General features: G+C 29.3%; 1 long non-coding RNA gene across 1 annotated transcript in view; it reads right to left on the bottom strand.

The window, feature by feature from the left end:
- The window catches only part of LOC147801881 (uncharacterized), a 287,387-nt gene extending 274,332 nt beyond the window's left edge, over positions 1-13,055 (bottom strand). Inside the window, exon 1 of the long non-coding RNA XR_015430608.1 lies at positions 12,823-13,055. This is a non-coding gene — a long non-coding RNA (uncharacterized LOC147801881). The remainder of the gene's footprint in view (positions 1-12,822) is intronic.
- Positions 13,056-13,716: the final 661 nt, after the last annotated feature.

Genomic DNA, 13,716 nt, shown 5'->3' with positions numbered 1-13,716 from the left:
TACTCACTGTCTAGACCAATGGACCTGCCTTGTCACTTATGGATGACTGGACTGGATACGAGCGATTAATCCTCTCTTCGACCGGATCACGCTATTGGTCGAATTAATGTTTCTTCCTTTTATCTATAAATGTTTTCTTGTTTTTATTTATTAATGTTTCTTGTTATTATTATTTATGTTGTTGTTGTTAATTTACGTGGCACTAGAGCTGCACAATGGGCTATTGGCGACGGTCTGGGAAACATCCCTGAGGATGATCCGAAGACATGCCATCACAATTTTGATCCTCTGCGGAGGGGATGGCACCCCCGCTTCAATAGCCCGACGACCTGCGCTCGAAGTCGAGCACTTTACGGTAGCACAGTTTAACGAGGACCAATACCGCACACCCTCGGTCCCTACGCAGACTGATCCAGGTGGTCACTCACCCGCACACTGACCGTAGCCAGTGATGCTTGACTTCGGTGATCTGCTGGGAACCGTGTCTTAACGATCAGTCCACTGCGGGACTTTTGTCCTAAGGGAGCTTATTATAACTGGGATCTTTAAATTATATTTTTTAAATTATTTATTCCTTAAATTGTATTCTTTAATTATTCTTTAATTATATTCTTTAATTTAAATTATATTCTTTAAATTATTCGTCGCATTCAGTGACTTATGACCAAATATTTGAACATTTTTTGTATTATGACGCAATCTCATTTTTTAAGAGGTAAATGTATTTATTTGTTTCTGTTTAGGGGATTTTAAGTATTAAACCAGACTCAAAAACGTAGTTTTTTTAAATAAACATATCTTTTTTGAAAATGATTTACCCTCAAAATAGTTCTGGGGTAACACTCATCTAGAACAGTGTTCCCCAACCGGTACCGGTCCGTAGATCAAATGGTACCGGCCGCCTACTTCATTGAAACTGAATTTAAATTCCTAGGTTTATACCCTAAATTAAAAAAAATCTGTGTTCCATTAAAATTTTATTTATTTAAGAAAAGGGGGCACCGAAGGTATTGACATAATTTTTTTTTTTAATTTTTGTAACGTATCATTGTATCCGATTACCCCCAGATTTCCCCAGAGAAACAAGCTCAGGGTTCTCATTCATTTAATGTTCTAGTAAGTTAAAATGCTAAATCTCTTTATGTTGTATTTTATTTTGTAGGCATGCTTAAATACAATTAAATTAAAATTAATAAATTAAAATAATCTGAAATATAAACATAACGCCCCCCCCCCCAGTGGGCCGCGGTAAAATTATCAAGCGTTGACAGGTCCACGGTGATAAAAAGGTTGGAGAACACTGATTTAGAAAATATGATCCTTTTAGTTTTGATAGGAGAGCCGTAAATGTTGAGCAATGATGCCTCTTTAACCAATTTTACTTCTTGATCTTTTTTTAATAAAAAAATTTCTGTTCACAACTTTAAAATTAGATTTTTGAATGATTTTTCCGGGCAAATTATTTTTTTAGAAATAATTATTAATTTTTATTATTTAAATTACCAAAGATTTGTTGTTGTAGTTAATTTACGTTGCACTAGAGCTGCACAATGGGCTGTTGGCGACGGTCTGGGAAACATTCCTGAGGATGATCCGAAGACCCAAAGATTTGACAAAGCTTTATAGTAAGCACCATGGTAGTTTCTTGAAGTAAGTTGGATGTAAGCATTATTAGATCAAATGACACTGGTTTCATGCACCGACTAAAGAAGAGTGGGTTCGAGTACCGATGTCAAAGTTGTTAGTTCAAGTTTTGAACAAAAGAGAGAGGACTATAAAAATTGATCAAATGGCACTGGTTTCAAGCAAATATTTATCCTGAAGATGATGATTAACATTAGTTGAAAAAGAATTGGTTGTTCGTGGGAAACAGTGCTTGAAGAAATATATTGATGAATCATTGTTATTATCCATTTGTCCAATTATTCTATTCTCTAGAGTGATGAAGACAAACTAATTCAGTGACGAATCAATTATGATAAATAAAAAAATTTAATTTTTGCAAGTATGGACATCCTTCAAAATAAAAATTTATCTTCACATTTTAATGCACATATGAAATACTAAAATAGTAAAAATAGCCAGGAGGCTGTAACTGCAGGGTCGGTCACCACAGAACACCTCCGGCCATCAAGAAATCAAAAATACAAGTGAAATATATACGTTAGAAAAAGAAGTTAAGGAATCCCTGTACTGCGTGGAATTGTTTTTCAACAAGCAAATTTTATAATTAAGCCAAAACTGTTTTGATTTGTTTAATTCATTCCAGATATATTTTGAAAGACACAAAAAATAAAATCAAAAGTAAAGGGGACAACATTTTGACCTCTCACCCAACTAAGCTACTGATACTATAAGCATTATTTTGTACCAAACAGAAATAGTTATTTCATTTAAACTAATACTTATAAATAATACTAGAGGATCAATCTGCGTAGGGACCGAGGGTGTGCGGTATTGGTCCTCGTTAAACTGTTCTACCGTAAAGTGTTCGACTTCGCTTGCAGGTCGTCCGACTACAGAAGCGGGGGTGCCATCCCTTCTGCAGAAGATCAAAATTGTGATAGCATGTCTTCGGATCATCCTCAGGGATGTTTCCCAGACCTTCACCAATAGCCCATTGTGCAGCTGTAGTGCGACGTAAATGAACTACAACAACAACTACAAATAATACTAGAATTCTTTAAGTTATTATGAAAGAACCAAAATCTTACCTGTAAACTCTCTAGTCCATGACCGTGATATTCAAACTTTACAGTTCAGCTTTTTAATGCTGCATTTAGTTCTTCTATCTTTCAAGATTTGTTATTTTTGCCTTAAGGGCTCCATTCTTGCCTATTTAAAGCTACTAAACAATCAAAGAGGAGAGTAATTATAAACTTTTGTTGTTTAACTGAAACAAAATAAGAATAAATAACGCGTAGCAGTGCTTGTTAAAAAAATGAATTTAAACTGAAACCTGTGATAGAATCGGGCCAAGCAACATGCAGCATTAGCGACAAGAAAACAAAACAAAACAAAAAAAAAAAAACATCGTTGAGCTTTTTATTCGAACGCGGCACAAAATGTATGCTTAAGAAAATGGACGCAACTCAAAATTCGTGTTTAAGAAAATGTAAGCAACTCAAAGTGCGTCTTTAAGTTAAAAAGCACAGCAAAAAGTCTTTCTTTTTATTTCTCAACCGAAATTTAACAGCTAAACGAGGCATTTTTTTATTTACTTTTGTTTACTTTTTTTAAATATTGTTGTTGTTATTGTTTCTAATGCCAATGCCAGCAAGTCCGCTTGGTGAAAAAAGCGAATTTAAGGCAGAGGTTGCGTTTCTTGTTTTTCAGTAGCGCCATACATGGCCAAGAATACGACTTTAGTCGCACACACGTCTCTGCCCGTTTATAGGACGGATCCATTCATACATTCACAGATCGCAATTATAACCTATACCAGAGAACGATCAATCTCTAATTTAGGTATTGATTTGCTGTGGGAACATGGAGGACTTTGTGACCCGATGGATTTAACATGCACCAGTAATCATTTACTACACTGGGAGTTTTGGTCGACATGGATCGAACTCACGTCCTTTTGAGCATAGGCCCAACGTCCTATTAACCAGGCTATCCCGGCCTTTTTTTAAAAAGCATAATCACTACAGGTCTATTTCCTGGACTTCGGCCTTGGGATGGCTGAGCATATTACAGTTTTAATTTTTTAGCGATCTCTTCGAATTCAGTACATTAAACGATAAAATATGGTTTTTAAATATCTAAATTCGTACAATGAAATTTTAATACTAATCATTTATCAGTTTACTGATTTCGAAAAATCCTTGTGAAAACAACTTTTGAGTAACCTTGTAAAAACCTTTTTATTAACATACGAAGGTTTTTTTTTTTACCTTATCATGACAACTAACAAAAATACAAAAGCAAGGTTCACCATTAGCTTATTTTTTAACATAAATGGTTATAGGTTTTTAAAATGCTTAAAAAATCCTTTATTTTTTTAACATAAATGGTTATAGGTTTTTAAAATGCTTAAAAAATCCTTTTTATATGAAAGGTTTGAAATTGCAATATTTTTTTTCATTGAAAAAAGTTTTTTATTGAAAACATTTTCATGACAGTAAAAAGAAAATTAAGACCCAAGGTTGCCGTAAGGTTACACACTTTCTGGGAAGTGTAATAATTTATATAATAATAGAAAATTTACTTGCAAATAAGTTTTGTCTAATTTGACGATAATTCTCTACAGAATGATTTTCGACGTCTGATTGAGAACTAAAAAAAGAATTAAAGAAAGACTATAAAAAGAATTAAAGAAAGACTATAAAAAGAATTAAAGAAAGAAAAAGAAGACAATATGAAATTTTTTTATTTCAATATAAGGAATTTTTAAAATAATTTTTTTAATTTTTTTTTAATCGTAAGCATTCTTTTTTTAAGGTTTTTCAGTTTATAAATAATAACTTTTATATTGAGACATTAAATTTTTATCAAAAAACATTTTTTACAAAATTAAATGTTTTAACATTATTTGTTTCTGTATACTTTTTGTATATTTTAATGTTTGAAGTAATATGATTCAGAAAAGTATAGAATATAAAGTTTAAATAGATCTTTCATATTATATCATTACATTTAATCAGAGCAGTTTTTATGTTTACAGAGGCTTCCGGGCCTGTTATTATTTTGGGGCCCTTTATGAGTAAATTTAGAGGGAAAAAATTTTTTTTTAAATAATTTTTAAAAATTATTTTAAGAGTAAAAAACATATAAATTAATTATAAAAGCTTATATACATTATTTTTATAGAAAATTTAAGGTAACAATACTTTTTGCGCTTTTCGAAGAGGTGAAGTTTTCTATCACATCATCAAAATCAATTTCCTGTAAGACATCATATTCAATGCTCATAATTAACAAATGACTCAATCTTTCTTGAGTTATACTATTTCTTTAACTCATTTTTTATTAGCTTTAGTCTGGAGAATGAACGTTCGCTACTACAATTAGTTATGAGTGACAAAGAAATTCGAAGCGAAATTCTATGTTTGGAAATGTATCTTCGAGATTATTGTTTTTCACTATTTTATCCATGTCGCTTATGCCTAATTGTCCTAACTTATTCTCCTGGCCAAATAATGCTTGAAATGCTTGATTTTTTATTTATTTATTTTTTTTTATAAATTTTGAATTTATGTATATGTAATTTGCAGTTTTAAATGATTTTTTGCGAACTTCTTTCCTAATTTTTTTTTCTTTACGTTACATTTTGCTTTGCTACTCAAAATCTATAAGACTTAGAAACATGAAATTATGAAGGTGTGTAGAAAATATGCAAGGAGTTAGAAAGAATACAAGAAAATACAATTCGATTATTAGTTTTTTTTTTTTTTTTTTATAATCACCGTTGAAAAACTGACTCAATTTTGAGTTCACGGCTACCAATGTTTAACTGCGTAGCCTTGTAATTTTAAAACCAATCCCGAAGACAAGGAAAATCCTGGATCAGTACCCAGAGGTATTGAATTATTGTGAAGATTTGGTAGAGTTTATGACCCCGACAGATTTAACATACGCCAGTCATCATTTCATACAAGGGTATTATTCGGTCGACTGCATTCGAACTCCAATTCTCCCGAATACGAGTCCATAGCCCTACCAACCAAGCTACCACGGCCAAATTATTAGTTTATTTTATAATAATCATTGAACAGGCCACCCAAATTTCGAGTTTACGACTACTAATGTTCAACTCCGTAGCCTTGTAATTTTGAACCCAATCCAGCAGATAGGAGAACTCCAGGATCAAGTATTGGAAGAAATTTTTGGGCTTTTTGATAGAATTAACCCGCATTTAAGTTACATGGAGAGGAAAACCACGAAAGCCTCCCACGGGGAGTCTGACAGCAAGGGGACTCTAACCAATACCTCCTAGATGGGAAGAAAGCCGAAGGACGCAAAACGATGACTCATACAGTTAGGCCCAGATTTGCTGATCACTTCTGACGATGACGGGTTTTTTTTTCCTTCTGTTTCTCGACACTTTTTCGTTACTCTTCTACTAATTTTTTACTTTCTACAAATTATTATTTTTTTTTGGTCTAGATTAAATGTTCTTAAATTGTGTAAAAATGCTTAATATATTTATTTGTTTTCAGAAATGTTTAACAATATATCAATTCTAACAAAAATAACTGCTGTGTGAATGAAAAAAAAATATTTTTATGCATTAAATACCAGTTTTATTTTACAAATTGGAAAATTTTATCTAACTTTTTGTTATAAAATGTATGAATTAAAAACGAAGAAATATATTTTTAAAGGGATTTTACACATTTATTATTATTATAGTTTTGACATAAAACTAAGAAAGGGGTCTAATTTTTATAATATGATACTTACATTTTTAGTAGATGATTATTTTGGATTTTAATGATTATGTTTTGCATGTTATTAGAACTAGAGCATACGAAATAAAATAGAAATTGTTTATAAACAATGACATAAAATGAGCTTAGGAAAATTTAGAAAATCAAATGCAGTCTTCAAACAAGGTTTAGATAGAAAAAAAAACATATCAAAAGCATGATTATAATTTGTATTTTTTTCCTGTGGAAGTGTGATTGTTAGAAGTGATAAACTAAAATTAAAGTAAGCAACCTTAGATAACAAATATTTTATTAAATAGCAAATTCAAAAAATGATAAATAAAATGTAAACATAAATTTCACTGAAATATGTTTAACTTTCAGTAACATTTAAAAATAATTCTAATGTCATTTAACATCTCTTTTCTAATGTCATTTTCCTTGAAATGCATCTCACATACCTATAACAAAATGAATACAATATTTACATGTGCATTTAATATAAATAGTATATACTATATTCATGTAGGAAAAATTAATAGATTTTTGTAGAAAAATTAATAGATTTAAATTTCATAATCAAATAAAAAAAAATTTGCTTTAAGCAGTTACAATATATTATGGTCAAACAAAAATGTTTAAAGTTTGAGCAAAAATTTAATAAAATACTAAAATTATTAATATTTTTATAAAATGAAACTCTATAAAAATAACTATATATATAAAAATAGCTATATAGTTATTTTATCATTATACACAAAATTTATTACAATAGTTTGCGATACCCAAGTAGCACAATTCACAAAAACGATATCGTAAAAACTTAGCTTTGAACATTGTACAATATCGTAGCGAAATATTGTACTATATAAAAATGGACCCCTTTTATAACGTATATTCAATATTGCAAAACAATATTGTTCGATATTGTAGGAACGTTGGGTAACGTCGATCGACATCTCTCTGCATTTACAAACGTTGTACTATGTCAACCGACATCGTCAACACGATATTCAAAAAACGAATGCTGTGGAATGCAGACAATCGCCAAAATTACGTTATTTGAGAGAATAAAAATTAGTTTTTGAAAATATTCATGCCTGCTTATAAGCTGGAAAAACCTAACAAAACCGTTCTAGCTTGTTTAAAATTAAATTATTTGTTATTCCCAAAACTTGTAGAATTTTTTAATTATAAATATTTAATAAGTTTGGGTAGGCAGATATATTTTACTATTATTCCAGAAAATAAGCTAGAAAGTAAATAGTTTTGTTAAGATATTTCTTCCCTTTTTCAGGGTACAAGCAGCCATTTATATTGTGAAATAATTTTAATATTTTAAGTGATTTGTGCAATAATTTTTACAGCATCTATATTTTACTATGTAGATTAAAATCACAATATGTTTAATTTAAAACGATAAACTTTTTTGCTGTGACGTTTTATTGTTATATAATCTGTATTTTACTAAAATAGTATGTATGGGAAAACAAAATTCCTTATCTTCACAGCATCAGGTTCGATTTTAAGAAAACTGATTAAAAAGAAAAAAGAGCAATATTTACACTGATAGTTATAATAAAATAACAGGAGTCACTTTCTCAGATTTCTGACTTAAAAAAGAGTAAGCATGGTACAATAAGCTGCGATCTAATTTACTTATAGCCTTTATCCATTAAAGTGTTGCCAAAATATCTAATAGGGCTTGAACAGTTATCAAATGTGTAAATGAAATATAATCTTTATTAAATAGTAAAGAATAATATACTAATTTTTATAATTTATTGCATTCTTTAATACAATCGATTGTTTCTAAAATAAAACTGTCAGTTGAGGCAAACTTAGTCTTCCTGCCTTCCCGGTCATTGGCGGTGGCAAGAACTTCACCAAATTTTTCAGCTTTTTCTAGTCAGCTAGTTTCTTTAAACAGTCTGAAGGTAGCAGCTAGTTTCTTTGAACAGATTGAAGGTAGCAGCTGAAAAAAAAAAAATAAGACATGAACTGTGGTTAATTTTAATACTTTTAAATTAAAAGACAAATAGTTATATTGAAAAATTACATGAACTTGAGCACAACGCAAGTACTACTAACAGCCCTAGGTTGACAATTCTTTTGTATAGAATCAGAGCAGTTTTTATGTTTCCAGGAGCACCGTGCCTATTTTATATGGGGGCCCTTTACGAGTAAGTTAATAACATATGGAAAATATTTAATATAATAGACAGAAAAAAGTTTTTCTTCGAATAATTTTTTAAAAATTATTTGGTCACCTTTCGATGAGGTGATCTGGGTTCCAATCCCAGTATCGGCTGGGATTGGAACCCGGCTAGTCAATACAAATTCCACATCTAACATGAGGTTACCACAGTGCTGATTTAGATATAGTGAAGTATTTTGTAAAGGTACTGCTAAGTGGTAATAAATTTTTAATGTTATATCAAAATAGATAAGTTAAGCTAAAAAGTTTTTTAAAAAATCTATGTACTCATTGAAATTTTTTTTCACAAAATCTCTTTATAGAAAATCTGATTATGTCAAAGATACTATAAACATATTATGAGAAAAAATTACCAGTTAATAACTCTGCTGCTTCAAATAGACTTTGAAAGGGAAGAATGACACTATATCAGGAAAAAAACATCTGAATTCATCAGCCCCCTTTTCTTTCCTTCTATTTTTGACATATTAAGGTAATTTCTTTCTAATATAACCCATCTTTCTACTATAGCTTTAGAAATAAACATTTTCCACTAATAAAATATAATGTAGATTTTAATTCCATGCTTTTTTTAATCAAAAGGTAGAATTTTAATTAACATTATTTGCATTTTTTTTTAAATTCATGTTTATTAATTACTCTCTAAAGCTATGCAAGTCTATATTAAGACAGCATTAAATGTGTACTTTAATTTGTACATTTAATGCCATCAATCAATCTCAAGAATCAAACAATTTTTTAAAAATGCAATTTCAAATGTGTTGGAATTTAACATACACCAAGAAAGAAAGCAATTTCAATAACGAAAATTAATTAATGTAGCAATTTATTTAAAATAAGTTTTAAAACTAGAAAAAAAATATAATAAAAGCATCAATAATTTAAAAACACTGTTTTTTAACTTTCAAAATCAATGATTTTTTTAAAAAAAAAAAAATCATTTGATTTAAATCATGTAATAAATCAAGCTGATTTAAATAAACAAACCCTGATAACTAGAAGAAGATGCCATGGTTGAGAAAAGATGCCATGAAAAACATTACAAAACCTTAAGAGCGGCTAACTTTCGAACTTTGAAACATACAATGCTGTAAAAGTATTAGAGTTCAGAATACAAACTAAGCAAAATAAAACAGGAAGGACCAGGGTAGTTAATTTAAGGAATAACTGATCCATTTTAGTGCAAGATAATGACTCACGAAAAAGTAAAGTCTTATTACAAATTTTAAAATTCTAAGTCTATAAAATCACCTAAGATGGCGGTTGCTTTCAAAACACTGTTTCCTCATCGCCAATTCCAAGATGGTGTTGAAGTAAAAGAACATAAATAGCCTTTACAGATGGTTCAAAATAACATATCTGAAAGAAAAAAAAGATATATTATATATATATATATAATGTTTTAATAACCATTACAAAATGTACCTCATATTTTATCATCAATTAAGACCACACAAGTAAAACGGGCATAGGATTGCTGAAGAAAGGAATTATCTACATTTTTCATTTTTATAATATATTATTTCTTATTTCAGTCACTTTATTCTCTAAAAAAGTTCTTGCATTAGTTCTTTACTTTGTATATGAGAAGCTTCCAAAGCAATGGCCTGTGCATAAATATATTAAACATTGCAATATCAGATTGTATGTTAACGAATCCAATTATCAAGAATTCTATGTATAAATAGTGTGCAGAGAAATACCCATACCATTAAAACACTTATCATGTGATAAGTGTTTTATTGACTGTGCAGTCATATTTGACTTAAGAATCACATAAGTTAAAATATGTTGCAAAGTTGGGACATATTCAGCTATGGATTGCTTTTCATTTTGATATGTACATGGTATCTGCGACATTTTAGATTTTCAAATCCCTGACTTTCCATCAATAATTCCAAGAAGTTGTCATGATTTACCGAAGTTACTATTTTATCCGACAAAAACACTACAATAAATTCAAAAAAGCATTATAATAACATTAATTGAAATGATAGGTATAACCAAAGCTGTTATACTCTGAATCCTTGAAGCAGAATTTTTTCGAGCTATTTGCGACAAAACTCTCTAGCACTAATATCTTTCTGCAAGATACTTTTCACAAAAATAAACAGTTATGTTACTAATTTAAAATAACAAAAGCACTGTGTTTAAAACAAAAAACTATGTATAACTTTTTTTTTAAATTGAGCGTATAATTTTTATTATAACATTACATGCAACATTTTCACATTTTGTTGGGAGGCAGGGGGCTATAGAAATTATTTTCTTTGCCTTTTGTCATCACAGTAAAAAAAAATTGCAAATTATTAAATCCGCAGTATTACTCGGCGAAAAATAAAGATTGACAACAAATTCACACGAATTGGTCACCTCAAATGAGTGTTTCATTTCTTGATTAGCTGTTGTATAAAAATATCGTATAATAAATATCAGATTTAAAAACTATGGAGAAATCAATAGCAATAACTGATAAAATTCGACAGAATTATTGACCTAAAAAGTAAATACCCAAATACAAGATTCGAATTTTTCAGGTTGCTTATCGGGATATTTAAAATCCACTTGAAAATCAACATCAATAACTGACGAAAATACAACAGAAAAAAAACCATCAATTTATGCTACTATTGGCGTATATTGAACACGCCAAAAAGTTATTATTCAAATGCATGATTCAAATATAACTGGTAAATTTCTGTCAAAAAATAAATAAAGGTAATTTTTTTTTTTTTTTTTCAAAAGAAAAATCTTTCTGCAAGAACTTTGTAATGTTTAGCGAAAATGTTGCTGTGTCTGCAAATCTGCTACGGGGCTCTAAATCTTCTCATTTATTGATATTAAACTTAAATTGAGTAAAGAAAGAGTTAAAGCATTTAAATAGCTGAATAAAAATACAAAAGTAAATAACTTTTATATAGCTTTTTAAGGCTGCTTTTTTTCTTCTTAAAAGTAACTAACATAAAAAGCCTTAACAAGAATTTTAAATTGATTAAAATAAAAAAAAAATTAAACAAATAAAATAATTAATGAGATTCTGAAATCACTGAAGTTTAAAAGATTATTCGCTCTAGAAAGGATGTTCTTTCCTTAATTATTTTAAAGAACACAATTGAAACATTTTATATTTTAATAAAATACGATTAAGATTGGATATTTTGTTACAAATTCAGATATTCAGAACGCTATGAAATTAGGGGGATTCCATTTTTAAAGTTAAGATTTTTCAGTAACCTATTTTCGCAATTTTTTAAAAAAAGAATAGTAAAGATCATGACAAATTTTGTTCAATATAGAAATCCATGACTTTCTAGGTGTGCTGATACCCTATATGTACCCTAATAAATACATATATGTACCCAAAGAATAGTATCAGGAGAGATATCCTATTCTTTGGCACGAGCAAATGGGAGGAACGTTGAAAAAGTTCGTCATCTTTCAGACATTTTTTTAGTCCGAGAAAAGCAGACAAATTGTTATAGTGCACAGAACTAATAAAAGTAAACAAGATCTTTGGGAATATCAGAATTGAATAATGTGATATAATTTAATAGTTAACAAACTTCAGTTTATGTAAGTTAAAACCCCTTCTGAAATTATGAATTACTTGATTAATGAGCTACTCGGTTCGGTAAGTAAGATGTAGACATAAAATTTTCATGATTCAATTCTTTTTTTTTTGTAATTTAAACATTATATATTAATTAGATACAGTAAGCATAATATTAAATAATAATTAAACACACACACATATATATATACTGCAAACTTGTACGGTTGAGAAAAAAACTTCTTACTAGCAGCAACATTAGATATCTTATTAAATCTTCAGTATACATATTTAAACAATCTAGTAGACATACTAAATCTTCAATTTAAAATTTCGAAGAAAAAAAACATTTCAATCTACCATGACAAATTAATAATTAAAAAATATGCAAATATGATCCATTTGTTAGCTCACTTAGCTCTTAAATTTTTAATTAGTTCAAGTATTAAAAAATATTTTTCATCAAACGTACAATTTGGCAGGTGTGAAAAATATAAACATAAGCATGTCAGAAGGCTTAACATCTCCAAACATACTATAAAATTACGCCACTGTTTGTGAATATGAGAATTGAATAACGTGATATAATTAAATAGTTAAGCAGCCTGGACAAGAAAAAGGTGGAAATCAATGTAATTCTTGCAATATATAATTTAATTATATATATTAAAAACAGCACATACCTGCCAAGATCAGAGAATTCGTTCACTTCAACAAGGTGCATTAATTCCCCTTCATCTTCAGCTGGTTTGAGTTTTCGGGCTCGCTAAATCGAAATAATTTTCATTCCATTTACATTATGAGCTAAGGTATAAATCTTATGAGACGAATTTAGATTTAAATATAAGTAGACAAAAGATAAATAGATCGCAGGTGTAGCTGTAAATGATAAACAGCATTTTAACGGGTTATGGTTACGGTTCCGAGTGGTATAGATCGTAGATTTCCGTATTTAGAGAAAAAATCGATGTCGTGACAAAAACACGATTGCAATATTGATATCAAATATTGTCCGGGGTTGTTCGGATGTCTCTAAATTTATATTTCAAACTTATTTTTTGGAATTATAACAATTTGACGTAATTTTTTGTCTTTTAAATGATTAATTTTGATTTAAGGACACAATAAAGTTTTAAATGATAAGTTTTACAAACATATTTTTAATGTGAAATCGACGGGAATCGTACAATATCGTACACACAATTTCGATTCACGCCAATATTGACAATGTCGGTCGATGTAAACTAAAGCTGTTACAATATCCCTGTGCTACTTGGGTATGATTGATAAGAACAACTTAATTATTATAATTAATTTATCCACAATTTAAAATAATTTACTCTTAGTAAAAATAAAATAAAGAATCATAATTAAAATTTTAAAAATAAAAACAAATATTACTCACTTTAGAATTCTTTGCAACTTCAAAATCTCTTGGCATGGCGGCAAGCCATTTCTTACGTATTGGGAAATCCAAAATCTGATACTTTTGTACCATCAACTTTGTAATTTCCTCTGCAGTTTGGTACACAGCACTCATATGCAATTATTCATAACACTAAGAATTAAATTAATGC

Source organism: Parasteatoda tepidariorum, chromosome 11 (assembly GCF_982258835.1).
Source record: "Parasteatoda tepidariorum strain Cologne lab strain chromosome 11, Ptep-v5.0, whole genome shotgun sequence".
In the NCBI taxonomy this organism is placed as follows: Eukaryota; Metazoa; Arthropoda; class Arachnida; order Araneae; family Theridiidae; genus Parasteatoda; species Parasteatoda tepidariorum.
The sequence above is the reverse complement of the archived record's forward strand: the minus strand, read 5'-3'. Positions and strand labels throughout refer to the sequence as shown.